Source organism: Hyla sarda, chromosome 6 (assembly GCF_029499605.1).
Source record: "Hyla sarda isolate aHylSar1 chromosome 6, aHylSar1.hap1, whole genome shotgun sequence".
Taxonomy (NCBI): domain Eukaryota; kingdom Metazoa; phylum Chordata; class Amphibia; order Anura; family Hylidae; genus Hyla; species Hyla sarda.
Window position 1 is genome coordinate 167,768,744 of NC_079194.1, and position 15,131 is coordinate 167,783,874.

The 15,131-nt window shown below is 48.0% G+C and overlaps 2 protein-coding genes across 8 annotated transcripts in view; one reads left to right on the plus strand and one right to left on the minus strand.

Moving 5' to 3' along the window:
• CEP89 (centrosomal protein 89) overlaps positions 1-15,131 on the minus strand; it is a 256,966-nt gene that overhangs the window by 18,448 nt on the left and 223,387 nt on the right. The gene's annotated exons all lie outside the window — the stretch shown is intronic.
• The window catches only part of LOC130276416 (E3 ubiquitin-protein ligase RNF182-like), a 91,473-nt gene that overhangs the window by 6,642 nt on the left and 69,700 nt on the right, over positions 1-15,131 (plus strand). The window lies entirely within an intron of this gene.

The window sequence follows — 15,131 nt, forward strand, 5'->3', positions numbered from 1 at the left end:
GAAATGACTTTACTACTCACTGACATCTTACAGTTTCTGTAAGGGTCGGGCGAGCGGTACTTTCCGAAATCCCTCTCAAAAACCAAAGATGCGTGCCTATCGTACTGACACCCCATCAGCAAGGATTTCACTCTGGAGATATCCTCTCGGCTACCTCCAGTCGAGATGAGAAGCTCGAGTTTCCTCCTCAGATCCTGATACAGGCGATACCTGTTCAGGGACCTGAGGCTCGAGAGCTGGCGGAAGAACCCCGCAACCCGCTTCTTGAATATCTCCCACCACTCCAGCTTATTACTACAAAGATCCAGTAAAGGTACCTGACTCTGAAGAAAATCCTCAAAGGACTGTCTTACCTTCGCTTCCTCCAGGAGGGACGAATTCAGCTTCCAATAACCTTTTCCCATCCGGGGGGTCTCTGAAACATTCAGGGAAAACAAAATCATACAGTGATCGGAGAACTCCACCTCAACCACGGACAATGCGGAAGAGACTGCTTCCTCCTTCAAATAAAACCTATTTATTCTAGACCTGCGACTACCTTGATGATAGGTGAAACCCGCGTGGCCCGAGGGGCTTCGGATGTGGGCATCCTCTAGGCGAGCTTCTCTAGCTATGCTAATCAGTGCCACACTATCGCAAGTCAGCGGACCATTGGATCCTCTCCTATCTTGGGACCTTGTGACATTATTGAAGTCCCCTCCAAAGATCACCTGCCGACTCGTAAAAAGAAAGGGCTTAATCCTCATAAAGAGATCTTTACGGCCCCGCTTAGTTTGCGGGGCGTAGATGTTAATGAGGCGGAGCTCCTGTCCCTTCATGAAGACATCTAAGATCAGGCACCTCCCCATTTCTAATTCAATAACCCGTCGGCATTCAACAGGAGCAGTAGAAAGGACCGCCACCCCACTATACGGCTCAGCCGCAAGAGACCAGTGGGAGGGCCCACGCCTCTTTTGACGCTGGCATCTATTAATTGTGCCAGCGTCAATGGGGTGAGTGCCCCCATACAGGGTGATTGAATTAGATGGCCTCACCCTTTATTTCTTTTTCCCCCTCTTTTTAGCCCCCTCATCCCCCAAAGACGACGAAAGGGCAGAACCACTCTTACATCTTTTTTTAGACTCAGATTGGTCCATAAGGTCCCCGTGTCCGTCCGGCCCTGGTCTAGCCCTGCCCTCTGAGGAAGGTGCCTCGACAGGACAGGGCCCAGTTCCCCCCAGAGGCTCTTTCTCCCGAGGCACCCTGCCCTCACCTTCCCCCTCCAAGGAGGGGGAGGAGATGGTATCGAGGACGAGGTACCGGTTTGACAGGTCAATCAGAGGGGGGCAGCAAGGCTTCCGCTTTGGACCTGGCCCGTAGTACCAGGAGCTTCAGAGGGCTCTGACCTCTTCTTTCTCCCTTTCCTTTTGCCCTTTTCTTTCTTTTTGGGCCTCACCCCACTCTCCTCATCCACACTTTCATAGTGGGAGGAATCGGAAGGGTCGGCCATATTGCTTTCCTCTCTGTGAAGTCTCCTGATCTCCTCATCCAGCACATTCTCCACCAGGGCTTCAGCAGTTACAGGGCCAGCTTCAGGAGCAGGGACTGAAGCTACCCCCGCCACCTGGGCACTCTCCAGCTCCCTACTCCTTTTACGATTTTCCTCCCGCCTTAGTTTGGCAGGGCCCTTTTTCCTCCTCACTAGCCCTGTTGCGCCCCCATCCCTGCCCGTACCCTCCCCAGCCGAGGCAACTTCACAGCTCTCCTCAGCTGGAGCGGCCGCTGCATGGGCGAAGGCGCTAGGACAACGGCTGAAAGGGTGTCCGAAGACACCACACAGGTGGCACCGGATCTGCCGACAGGATGCGGCCAGATGACCCACCCCACCACACAAAGCGCAGACCTGCACAGTACAGGCTGCGCTAAAGTGGGTGGGGCTGCCATACCTGTGACAGACCTTAGGCTGCCCCTGGTAGAAGACCTGGATCCTATCACGTCCAAGGAAGGCGGCTGACGGAATGTGGGCAACCGTACTCCCTGAACGCTTGAGTTTGACGGAAAACGTCCAGGCCCCGGACCAGATCCCGTGCTCATCCAAGTTTTTCTTGGGCATGTCCGTCACATCCCCATACCGTCCGAGCCAGGTCATGATATCATAACAAGAAAGTGACTCGTTACGGGTCAAAACGGTCACCTTCTTGACAGCATTCTGACGGGAAATCGCCTTTACGGCGAACTCCCGCCAGCCGGGCTCGTTTTTTGCCACTTCGTAGTTTGACCAGAAGAGTTCGAGACCCTCTGGCCGAACGAAACTGACATCAAACTCAGACGAACCGTAGGGGTGGATCAGGGCAAAGATGTCACATGCCCTGAATTCCATCTGGAGGAGCTCAACCACTTAAGCGCGAGGCGGGCACGCATCCTCGCCCCTCCAAATCAGACGGACCACATTCCTACGGTTATTGTCCTGCCCGGTTGTCGGGAGGGACCAGACCACCTCCCCATTCCGCTCTCGGAAAGCCCCCAAACCGTGCCTCTCTATCCAGAAAGACAGGTCGACCTTACCCCTCCCCTCTACCTGGATCGACCTGTCGCCCCTACGCAGAGCCTCCAGGAGGCGCTGTTGCAAGTGGCCTCCAGAGCCGGCCGGAGATGGGGACCCCCTTGAACCCCCGGCAGCGACATTAGCATAACTTCTAGGAGCAGTCACTACCGGGGTGGCAGCCGGACCAGACCCAGACCCATCAGTACAGCCACTCACACCACTACTCCCATCTTTATTCCCATCCATACCAGACTTCCCATTCTTACCACTACTACTCCCACCATCATTCACTCCACTTACACTCCTCACATCCACAGCTCTACTACACTCAGCATTCTCACATCCTCCACTCTTTTCCTGCCTAATGGATTCTGGGCTGGCTGGGACCTGTAGTACTGCTGGTCTTATTATGGTTTTCTGTGCTGGGGTCGATGCTGCTGCTGCCGGGGTTGACACTGATGACTCCTCCTCCATATGCGATGACACCTCCTGAGTCTGGGGCTGCCCCTCAAAGCGCACCCCAGCTCCTCCCACAGCGCCATCGCTTGGTTTGCCTAACCACACAGGCTCTGCAGGGGATATCGGTGCCCGGACACTCCCCCCCCTCACAGAGGAGTGCCCCGCAGCACCCACAGAACACACAGTACTCGGGGGACCGCCCCCCGAGCACACAGACACTCCGCTCTCCGCCACCGGTGCCCGGACACTCCCCCCCCAGGGGAGTGCCCCGCAGCGCCGGTAATGCCCACAGTTCTCGGGGAACCGCCCCCCGAGCACACAGACGCAAAACTCGCCTCTGGCACTGGGACACGCCCCCCGCCACCCTGGGGCGGCCCTGCAGTGCCAGAGCTGCCCACCATGAGCCCATCCTTCCCCTCCCTACAGGCAGGATGGGTGTGCTTTACAGCTATTGCGTCCGCAGCCTTTTCTGACGCCATGCTGTACCCCCCATGCTGGCTCCGTTCCACTACAGAAATGGAGTCTGGCAGTCTGGGGGGCCCAGCAGCCTGAACCAGCTTTGCAGCTGGCCCTGACTGCTGGAAAGGGACAAACATGTACTTTACTGTCTCCTGAGTCTTCTGCTTCTTACGCTTTACTGCCACATCATCGCACTGGTCATCTCCAAAGGTAAAGTTCTGGAGGTGGGCTGGGGACTCCTGCATAACAATCGCCCTCAGTAATCCCCCAGCCTCACTCTCCAGTTCATCCTCCTCGCTCTCACTTAATGGAAGCGCCACCTGGGCTGGCTCTATGTAGCTGTCCTGGGTGTTATAGGGAGTAGCTACAGGCAAGGCATCCATTTCCACCACTTGTGCTCTCCCACATTCTCCTCCTCCTTCTTCTTTATGCCTTCACCATCCACACTTTCTTCACCGCCACTACTCTCCCCATCATCCACTTCCACCTTACCTGGGGATTTCATGGCGGCAAACTGGTTGTTGTTCTGAAGCTTCTCCTTGAAGAGACCGCTCCCCTCCAAGATCTCTGCTCTCCTCTCCTCCAGCTGCACAATCTCAGCCTTCAGTGCTGAGATCTTTCTTCTTAGCTCTGGTCTGCTCTTTTTGGGCGCAGTGTTCACCAGATTCTGAGCTCCTTGCAGATCTTGTCTGGCCAACTTCAGCTCCTTGCCGCAGCGATCATATTCAGCAAACCGTGCGGCCATGTGGGAGCAGTAGGTGGCGCTGGACTCCTTGGGCCCTCTCTCTGCCCACAACTCCACACTTCTCCTTCTTGCTTTTCTTTCACCAGTCCTCTGGCTGGCAACCGTTGCCGGGGGTGCAGAGCCTGCATTGCTACAGACTCTGCCAGATCTTCTCCCCCCGGCCGGAATGGCTGTTGCTGTTTGCTCTCCACCCCCCGCCAGCCTTGAAGAACGGGAGGTGGAGGCCAGGGACGCCATGCAGGGAGGCTCTCCCGAGGAGGCTGCCACACTCCTGGGGAGGCTGATGAAACATCTGCTCTGGTCTGCTGGAAGTCTCTGGAGCACACACAAAGAGACACACCCGAATGAGCTGCACACTGAACTGCTCTGAACTACAGGAAGTGCTCTCTGCTGACACCTCTGTCCGTGTCAGTAACTGTCCAGTGAACAGAGGTGTCAGCATAGAGCACTGTGGTTAGACAGAAAATAAATCTAAAAATAAAAGAACTTCCTGTGACACATACAGCAGCTGATAAGTACTGGAAGGATTAAGATTTTTAAAAATGTAACAAAAAAAATTAAATGTAATTGCATTTGTTTTCCCCACTGGAGTACTCCTTTAACATAACAAACTTGATTTAAGCAATAGGTCAATGGTCAAGGCTAGAGTAGTATGTTGACTATGGGGGAGATTTATCAAAACCTGTGCAGAGGAAAATATGAACAGTTGTCCATAGCAACCAGGCAGATCAGGGCTTACATTTTTTTTTTTAAAAGACCTCTGAAAAATAAAAGCAGCAATCTGATTGGTTGCTATGGGCAACTGGTCAGCATTTCCTTTGCACAAGTTTTGATAAAAATTCCCCCATATTTAAGTTGTGACTGTTGCAAGAATATTCAACATGGTTTAAAAATTATACCATATAACATCATACTTCCATAGGGATTTGTGTGGTCTTCTTCGCTTACATTTGCAACACTACTGCCGAGTGCGAACAAGGTACTTAGGTCCTAGGAGCTTCTGTGCCCTGCAGCCTCTGTGCTTATAGTCACTAACTATAAGCAGAGATCTTGCACATGGTTCAGAATTTAAACAAACAGAACTTTCAAAAGTTGCAGTAAGATCTTCCAGAAGGACAGCAGCAGTGCTTGTGTGAATCTCAGCAGAGCTTTGCTTTTTCTCCTTGCAATCTATGCAATAAATAAATACATCAATATATTAAAAGCTATGGAGCTAAGGGTGTACATGCCATGGAGGTAAACTGTACTGTGTGCCACTGTAGAGACAGGATCTTCTCCCCTTTGCTATTGGGTGCGGAGATCGTGTGCAGTTCTTAACTATGCAGAGTAACTATATTATGGGAATGCAGGGAGATTGGGAACATGCCCACAGGTTATGGAAATTGGGTGGACGAGACAACAAATAAACAAACCATGGCTTTCCAGGGTATTAAAACCAGGCACAACAAACAAGAAGGAGTCTATTTTCATCTTTGCTATAAGGCACTTTTTGTCCCCTGCAATAGAGGTCTAGATTTATCAATGTACTTTCGTTTTTTTTTTTTTTTTTTAAAGACATGTTGCTAGGTGCTTGAAATATTGCAAAATATGTGTCAATATACTACAAGAGACCTTTAAATCAGACCAAAGTAATCACCCATGTCTGTATTTAAGACATAGTGATCAACATATGTACTGCTATGAAATATTTTCAGAAATGTAAGATTCAGCAACAGAGAAGAAACTTGTCATATAGGTTCTGTCAGTTTCTGCCAAGATGCCACTCATTTCAACAGGAAAAATATCCCTGCATGATTTTTCCTGGTAAAAAATCATTGGATTTGTGAAGCAGGCTCCTAAAGCAGCTTCTGATGCAGGTGTAAACAAAGCCTGATCCATAAGCTCAACTAAGTGTAGTCCAACCCTGCTTATGCTATTGGCTATAAAAGGAGTACTGTGGTGATAAACAACTCCAAAGGATAGGGGAGAAGTGTCTGATTGCGGGGATCCCAGCCTGGCGCCATGCTCTCTTAGTGCATGGAGGGATCTCTGTTCCGCATGAAGTGCTGGTCAACATGCCACCTCCAAGTATCTCTATGGGAAAGATGGAGATACACAAACACTTTATCTCTGACTCTCCTTTGGAGGGGGGGGGGGGTCGTCCACCGTTTCGTTCATACGGAGCCGGGCAGGAGATCACTCCATGCACAAGGAGAGCTGGGTGCCAGGCAGGAGATCAGGCACTTATTCCCAAGCGAGCCATCCAGGCACCACTGACCTGGTGGGTGCCAAGCAAGGGCATCGTTAAGCTCTCTATGATTTTCTTGCTGCCCCAAATCTTTTGCTGACAAGGACTGCAACTAAGTACTTGCTGGTGTGGCACTGCCTGACATCTCTGCAGGAGCTGTATTACTTTCCTTTCAGACTCAGACACCAGACAATAGGTGGCTTGTGTCCTCCCACCACTGGAGGTGAACTGACTGGAATTACTACTCAGTGTTGACTGTGAAACTGTAGTCATCGCAGTGTAAGGCGAGGTCACATGTACAATGAATGTACTCACATCACAGCTAGTGGGCAGACTGTAAAATATCCAAAATTGGCTGGTCTAGTGAACTGTTGCACACAAAAATATAAAAATCATTAAAAGGTGTGTGATGCATAAAAAGGGTGATACCAGGGGGGGCAGAATTTTTTTTTTTTTGCCTAGGGTGGCAAAATCCTTCCACCAGCCCTGGCCCAAGTATGTAAAAGCCAGTGATAATGGCCGGTCTTGACCATTTCAGCCAACCATTGTATGGAAATTAAAACACACTGGCCCAGATTTATCAAACTATGTGAGAGAAAATCTGGAGAAATTTTTCCACAGCAACCAATCACAGCTTAGCTAACGAGCTCTGGTAAAGTGAAAGCTGAGCTGTGATTGGTTGCTGTGGGAAAATCACTCCAATTTTACTCTCACATAGATTGATAAATCTGGTCCACTATGTTTAATCACTATGGGTAAATGTCTACCAGAAATGTGATCTGTAGGGTGGATGTTTTTTTTAGGCATGGACATCTGAAACTACACATGTATAACACAATTGCCTAAATATTTGTTAGTGTGGGGAAGCCACTCTATTTTTAAACTGTCTTATTGATCTCCCTATTTAGTCTGGCATATTGGAACTTGAAGTCATTTATATGAACAATCTAATAAATGATTTAAAAGGCCATGTTTTGACAATGATAAAATCATATTCATGGCCAATATAATAATAGCAAAGAGAATAGAGACCTTTCTTCTAGCAACCAGTAACATTGGCCATACATATAGCAACAAAGAAAGAACAAAGGCCGGAATAGAACGGAATTGGCACAGGGTACAACACGGTTTTAAAAAATAGCAATGTTTGTACAGCAATAAAGTATGACTGCTGCTAGCCTGAGTGGAGTATGCATAGAGTCCCGATACTGGTGTCAGTAGTGGTACATCACGTATATAGTGTATATATATTAGCAAAGAGAATAGAGATGGAGCACTCACACGGTCAGACTTCAGCGGGATACTTCAAACAGAAGAGCCATCAGGGTCTTCAGCAGGGAAGCGGTCGGTGGTATTGGGGAGCTCAAGACGGCGGCCACGGTTCGTATCGCGCCAAAAGGCGCTTCGTCAGGCCGTACCACCCAGGCCAGGCTTATATAAATTAGCAGGAAGCTGCATTAGGGCACGATTCTTTTCTGGCAGCCTCCCAGTCTCATGGCTGGGAGAACATGGTGAGTGAGCTTTTTACATCTGTTCACGCTGGTGCGGTGCTGTGTGGCATCCATTGCTGCCCCGGCACCATGTCTGTGGGGAGGCGTGGCCCAGGGACTGGTTTGAGTGGCATTGGGGCTGCTCTGCCAGTGGGTCATCCACCTGTGGGCACTGGTGTTGGGTCAGTGGTGGTTGCCACTCAGTGTTGCACCACTTTATGCTAGGCATGTTAGGGACCCGCTACTAACAGGTGGCCGTGACGTGGCTAGCGGGCTTGCACTTCATGATCGTAAAGTACACTTACGACCTGTTAGCTTAATAAATGTTGCTGAGAAGCATTAGATCAAGGTGCATGTTGTGGATGTGCGACCATGTCTGTTTTTTTTTCTCTAGTTGAATTCACATGTAAAAATAATTCCACCAAAAAGTGAAAAAACATTTAATTTGAATTCGACTTAGCCATCAAAATAACAGCTGTAAAGGCTCGACCGCAGTACAGATGAGATTGGTAATTAGAACCTAACCCTGATGCTTTTTGTGATTCACAGGACATAGACATTCACACATCTAGATGAGCTGTTTGCGAGCTGATAGCAACTTTAATTATCCGACACTGATACTATTTAGTGATACTCGGCTCTGCTAATAGCAGTCTGTCATCAGATGCACTTGTGAGAGTACAAATTACACTGCTAATTCATTCTCTATTGAAGAACATTTGTCTGACAGCTAATGCACACTTTCAATCTTTCCATGTATTAATAATGGATGAATCATGGTCAGATATAATTCTACTGGAAATTAATATTAATGAATGTCTTTAGAAATCAATGCCCTTGACTGTTTGGTAGAAGGGTGGGGAAAGGGTCCTTGAGGAGCCAAATAATAGATCTGTCATGTCTCATAATTTAGTGATTGACAATTTTATTCACACTAAAGCTGTAGAAAAAAAGGGACATGTGGAATATAGAAGCATAAACATACATTTTTTACAGGCTTTCATTATTTTTGAAATATCTGTTTAACAGCAAGAACTAAACACAGCAGCATGTACAAAAAACTCCTTTAGGGAAGGGGAACATAGGGCTATCTCTTGCTATATACCCAACGTATGTTATATATAACCATATATTGAAATAGTATAGTGTATAGTACTTGCCCTAAAAAAAAAAAAATACTGGACGGATAAGTAACTGAATAAGCCCAATAGTACAGGAATGGTATAAGCCAATGTAGACTCCTAACAATAGAATATATACCAAAAGAAAGGCCGGAGCTACTCAAAGAATACAATAAAAGATTTTATGGCAGACAGGAGGCTTGTATCAAATGCAATATCTTTCTTTATTTAGCTCAATAGCAGAAAGAAATGCACTGGAAATTCAATACTGGAAGAAAAAAAAAAGGAATGCAGGTCGCCTAGCAACAGACCGCATCCCCCTTCCAACAATTGCACCAATCACGTCCGACCTTGCTCCATAAAACCTGGCTCTGGCCCCACCTCCTCCTCTTTCTTTCTGCTCAATAGACAGATAAGTAACTGTTTTCTCTTTCCCCTCTCTTGTTGCACACGCTCGGTCTTTACCTACCTGTACTGGCGGCCCGCCATTGCCGGTGACGTCGCTCCTTCTTGTGTCTGTGGACCCGCCTCCCCCTTCACTTGCCAGCGCGCGCGCGCGCCTGGTATCGCGAGACTTCAGGCGGGTCTTTAGCTCCGCCCCCTCTGCGGCCGGAGATCGCGTCGGCGTATCTGTGGCCGTTTCCTCCCTTGCCTCTGCTGCTGTCTCGGCGTTTTTTGCTGAGACTAGCAGGGACAAGGTGGGGAGGTAGTTATTTGCGGGAAACGAGTGTGTTTCCCTACGATTTCTGGGTAGCGGAGCGCAGCAGTAGTCAAGAGGGCTCTTCTTCTAATTCCCCTGTGCATTTTACCGTGGGCTCCTTCTGGGGGCCTGCGGTGTTTGCAGACAACTGCTTCTCCCTGTTATAGTATTGTTAGTCTATCATTCTTATACCCTATGTTATAAAAGGTTTTTTGTGGTGGTACAACTGTTATACTTATTGTGTATTCTGTGTTTCTCTCCACAGCCCTGTGATCATTTGTGCTATTTCAAGTACCTTACTCACTTTCACCATGTCTGATGATAAAATTAGTCTGACCATGGGGGATGGCCCCAATAGCGCGCAGGATCTGGACCACATATCCGCTGATCAAATTCAGCAGTTGATCCACAGCTCTGTTCGCACTGCTCTTGCTTCGGCCATGACCTCGGTTAATGATACCATAACCAGGTCCGAGAGGGCTTCTATTGTTTCCACTACCTCTGCCGTTGATGTCGAGGAGGAGGATGAGTATGTGGAAGAAGAGGTTCAACCCTCTGGGGCTTCCCATGAGGACGGCCTTGCCACGAATGTGGTCCTGGACTCTCTGGGGGTTCCCTTTTTTACCCCGGAGGATATTATCCATCCGCGCCTAGGGGAGTCAACCCCGATGCCTCAGGTGGCCAAATATGTAGAAACTTGGCTGAGACGACCCCTGAACAGGGGTAATAGGAATAAACTGAGGTCCGATAAGGTGGCCGCAACCCCTGAACTAGACCCAATTTTAGTCAAATACTTATTAAAGTCGGGTAAGAACCCTAGTAAGGGGTTGGACCGCTAGTTTAAAGCAGTGCAGGATAAGCTGCTTTATCTACTCGGTCCACTGACTAAGATATTAAACATGGCGGAACAGGCGGTGTCCACAGGTACTCAAGTGGACGCGGATGTCCTCAGGTCATGGGCTCTCAGGGCCACGTGCCTTCTGGGTAACGCCAACTCGGCTATGTCGGCTGAACGACGCCACTCAATATTGATGAGACTGGACCCTCAGCTGACTCATCTAGCTACTGAGGAACCGGGCCCGTCTGCTGAGGGCCTCCTTTTTGGCGATTCCCTACTTAAAAATATTAATAAGTTTGTGGGTCTATTTGCCAGCCTAGACAAGGCGCAAACCTCATTAAAAAAGACCAAAAAGGTTTTCGGGAAGGCCGGAAGGGGCCGGGGTCGCCCTTCCGGCCGAGGTGCTTACTTCCGACCCCAGCATAGAGTTCCGGTCCAGTATGTACAGGAGCGACCGCAGATGCATGCTGCCGCTGCTGTCCCCGCTACCCCCTTCTTTCCGCCCAGAGGTCGGCCCTGGAGGGCTAGAGGAGTTGCTAGAAGCTTCCCCAGGGGAAGAGGCACAGGTAGGTCAACTCAACCAGCCACTGCTACATATTCCAGTGGGGGGCAGGCTGCAGTATTTTTCCCACGTTTGGTTCCTGATTACCCAAGACCCGTGGGTTCTTCAGGCTGTGCGGGGTTATGTCATAGAGTTCATGACGGCTTCGGTCCAAGATTGTTGGTCCAAGGGCATTAAGTTCTCTGAATCAGAACCCTGTCCGAGTCTAACAGAGATCGTAGATCTTTATACCAAACAGGCTATAATCCCGGTGGAGTTGGACAAACCTGGCTTCATCAGCAACGTCTTCCTCCATCCAGAAAAAGGATGGAGGTCACAGGCCAGTTATAAACTTAAGGGGTTTAAACAAGTGCGTTTTCTATCGCCACTTCAAGATGGAGGGCATTCATCTCTTAAGAGATCTATTGCTTCCGGGCGATTGGTTGGCAAAGATAGACCTCAAGGACGCGTACCTTACGGTACCGATTCACCCATCCTCCAGACAGTTTCTCCAATTTCTGTGGGAAGGTCAGAAGTGGGAATTCACCTGTCTCCCATTCGGTCTGTCGTCCGCCCCTTGGTGCTTCACCAAGCTCATGAGACCGGTCATGTCGACTCTTAGGAGTCGGGGGGTTCGGTTGATCAAATATTTGGACGACATACTGATTATTGCCAGTATGAAATGGCAGGCCCACCTTCATGTGGTCTGGACCACGACGCTTCTCACAAGTCTAGGTTTTCTTATAAATGAAAAGAAGTCCATATTACAGCCGGCGCAGGAGATGGAATTTCTGGGATTCCTGGTGAATACCTAATCGGCGACTTTGAGTTTGCCACGCAAGAAACTGGTCCTTTTACGCAAGGAGATCAGGTTACTTCTGCGCAAACAGTTGGTATCCCTTCGGGCAGTTGCTCGCATAGTGGTATTGCTGTCCTCCTCGATCCAAGCCATTTTCCCGGCACCTCTGCATTACAGGGCGCTTCAGAGACTGAAGCCCCGTCACTTGTCGGGAGGTCTGACATATGCAGATCAGGTGCCGCTGTCCCTAGAGGCTCGGGAGGAACTGTTATGGTGGCTGCAACATGTCCAGGATTGGAATGGGAGGACAATCTTCAATTCCAAACCGGACCTGGTTATAGAGTCGGACGCCAGTCTGCAAGGCTGGGGTGCCCGATGCGGGTCCTCAACCACAGGTGGCAAATGAGCCGCATGTTGCTATGTCGGTTTTATAACGGTTGCTGTCATTGTTTTATTGTCTTGCTTTGAACTTGCATTTGATACGAGCCTCCTGTCTGCCATAAAATTTAGGATTTTCCTAGTGTAGTGACGGAAAATATAGATTTTACAAAGACAGGAGGCGAGTATCATCCCTCCCGATGTATGCTACCCTCCCTGTTATGGTTATGTTTAGTGTTTCAAGATTTTGCAGCGAGCTTTCAGGAGGGTTCCTGTGGATTCTTCATGGAATGGTCGTGGTGGCTGACCTGTTCATGTTCCTTTGGTTGACGACTTCCGTGTTCGTGGAAGAGTTCTTCGAGTTCAGTTGGGGTTCTCCGGCCATGTCAAGTTGTGGAAGGCGGTTCCTGTAATGCGGACTTGTGTTTCGGCAGGTCTCTGTTGCGGTGGGTTCTGGCAGCAAGAACAAGGAGGAGGTGGGGCCAGAGCCAGGTTTTATGGAGCAAGGTCGGACGTGATTGGTGCAATTGTTGGAAGTGGGATGCGGTCTGTTGCTAGGGGACCTGCATTCCTTTTTTTTCTTCCAGTATTGAATTTACAGTGCATTTCTTTCTGCTATTGAGCTAAATAAAGAAAGATATTGCATTTGATACTCACCTCCTGTCTTTATAAAATCTATATTTTCCGTCACTACACTAGGAAAATCCTAAATTACAAAATACATATAAAATTCATTAAAAAGGAGGAAAGCAGACATCAGAAAAAGGCAACATACCCGGGACTATGATGTACTGTGCAACAAAGAATGATGAAAAGTGCAAATACAATAATGAGTCTGATGACTAAAATGCATAAAAGAGAAAGTAAGTAATATGCAGAGTCACTGGTAAGTGTACTGGGCAGTATAAGACGGCATAAAATGTATGTACAATAGTCAAATCTATGTATGATGAGCCATATGCAGAGTTACTAATGATTAACTAGCCAGACAATGCATACTACACAGGGTAAATACATAGAGCTGTGACAGCAATACAGACCACAACTGGCAGTAATGAGGAGAAGGGAGTCCCAGGATTGCGGCATCCGGGGACTCACTACTCCTCATTACTGCCAACTGCTCCTGCCCTATATAGCAGACTGAACTGGGCGACGATCCCTGCGCTAGACTAAAGTGAAAGAAACAAGTGGAAAAACAAAAAACAGTAAAAGTAAGGTAAACAGGTCAGGAAGCAAAGGGTTAACCAAGATTACTGACAAACAGGGAAGAAAAGAAAAATATAACAGCAGGTTTACAGTATTCTGACGAAACAGGTACAGGATATAGGTCAGAATACAAGTAAATGGAGCAAGGTCATAATATGCATTTATCATTGCCTTTAAAGCTGTTTTTCTGTGTGTAGATGGTCTCATATTTGACGCAGAGCAGAACCTCAGGCTATTATTTGCGTCTTTTTGGTTTGCACACTTTTAAAAAGTGTGCAGACCAGCTGTTAAGGTTAGTCTTATGCAGTGGTAATGAATTTATCAAGTGAGACTTTTTGTGAAAAGGTGCAAAAAAGGCGCAAAACCACCAAAAAGTCTCTAAACTACACCAACCTAGACTTAGCTCAGCTTTTTGGTGTATGTGAAGACTGAAATTTCAGAAAATGTGTACTTGCACAAAATTTATCAAATGTCATGAGATCATTTAATAGATTGTGTTCCTACACATTACCAGCACACAAAAAAGGTGTAGAAAAATGCTTCACCTACAATGATGAATGTCCCCCCCCCCCCCCATAAGTTCAGGTTCAAAGAAGATAAAGTAGACATACAAACACACAAGGCACGGGGCAAAGCAAGAAAAGCTATGGGTCAGACCTATACCGAGGTGAAAGACACAACACAAGCACAAAAACAAGTTCAGTACAAATAGCCCAAAGTTGGAGCATGTATGCATTTACGGTACTGGACCACCAGGGACTGTTTTCGCATTAGACAGCAGCATTATTTACGCACCTAAAAAAAGTAACACCATTTCAAAAGTTTATGGCATATCCACAGGATACCAGAGTTACGTAAACAGCACAGCAATGTTGTGCTTTGTGGTTTGCTCAACTCCGATTAATATCAATGGGAGTTACATAATCTGTGTAAAACAACGGACTCTTTTTTTCAGAATCCCACCCAACTCTAGGCAACGTATCCAACCTAGACAGGAGCAGCATGTTCTTGAGATACACTGCTCAAAAAAATAAAGGGAACACTAAGATAACACATCCTAGATCTGAATGAATGAACTAATCGTATGAAATACTTTCTTCTTTACATAGTTGAATGTGCTGACAACAAAATCACACAAAAATGATCAATGTAAATCAAATTTATCAACCCATGGAGGTCTGGATATGGAGTCACACTCAAAATCAAAGTGGAAAACCACACTACAGGCTGATCCAACTTTGATGTAATGTCCTTAAAACAAGTCACAATGAGGCTCAGTAGTGTATGTGTGTGGCCTCCACGTGCCCGTATGACCTCACTACAATGCCTGGGCATGCTCCTGATGAGGTGGTGCATGGTCTCCTGAGGGATGCCCTCCTAGACCTTGACTAAAACATCCGCCAACTCCTGGACAGTCTGTGGTGCAACGTGGTGTTGGATGGAGTGAGACATGATGTCCCAGATGTGCTGAATCGGATTCAGGTCTGGGGAACGGGTGGGCAAGTCCATAGCATCAATGCCTTCCTCTTACATTTGGAGGAACCCGGGTCCAACCGCACCAGCATATGGTCCCACAAGGGGTCTAAGGATCTCATCTCGGTACCTAATGCCACCCCACACCATAACTGACCTACTGCCAAATCG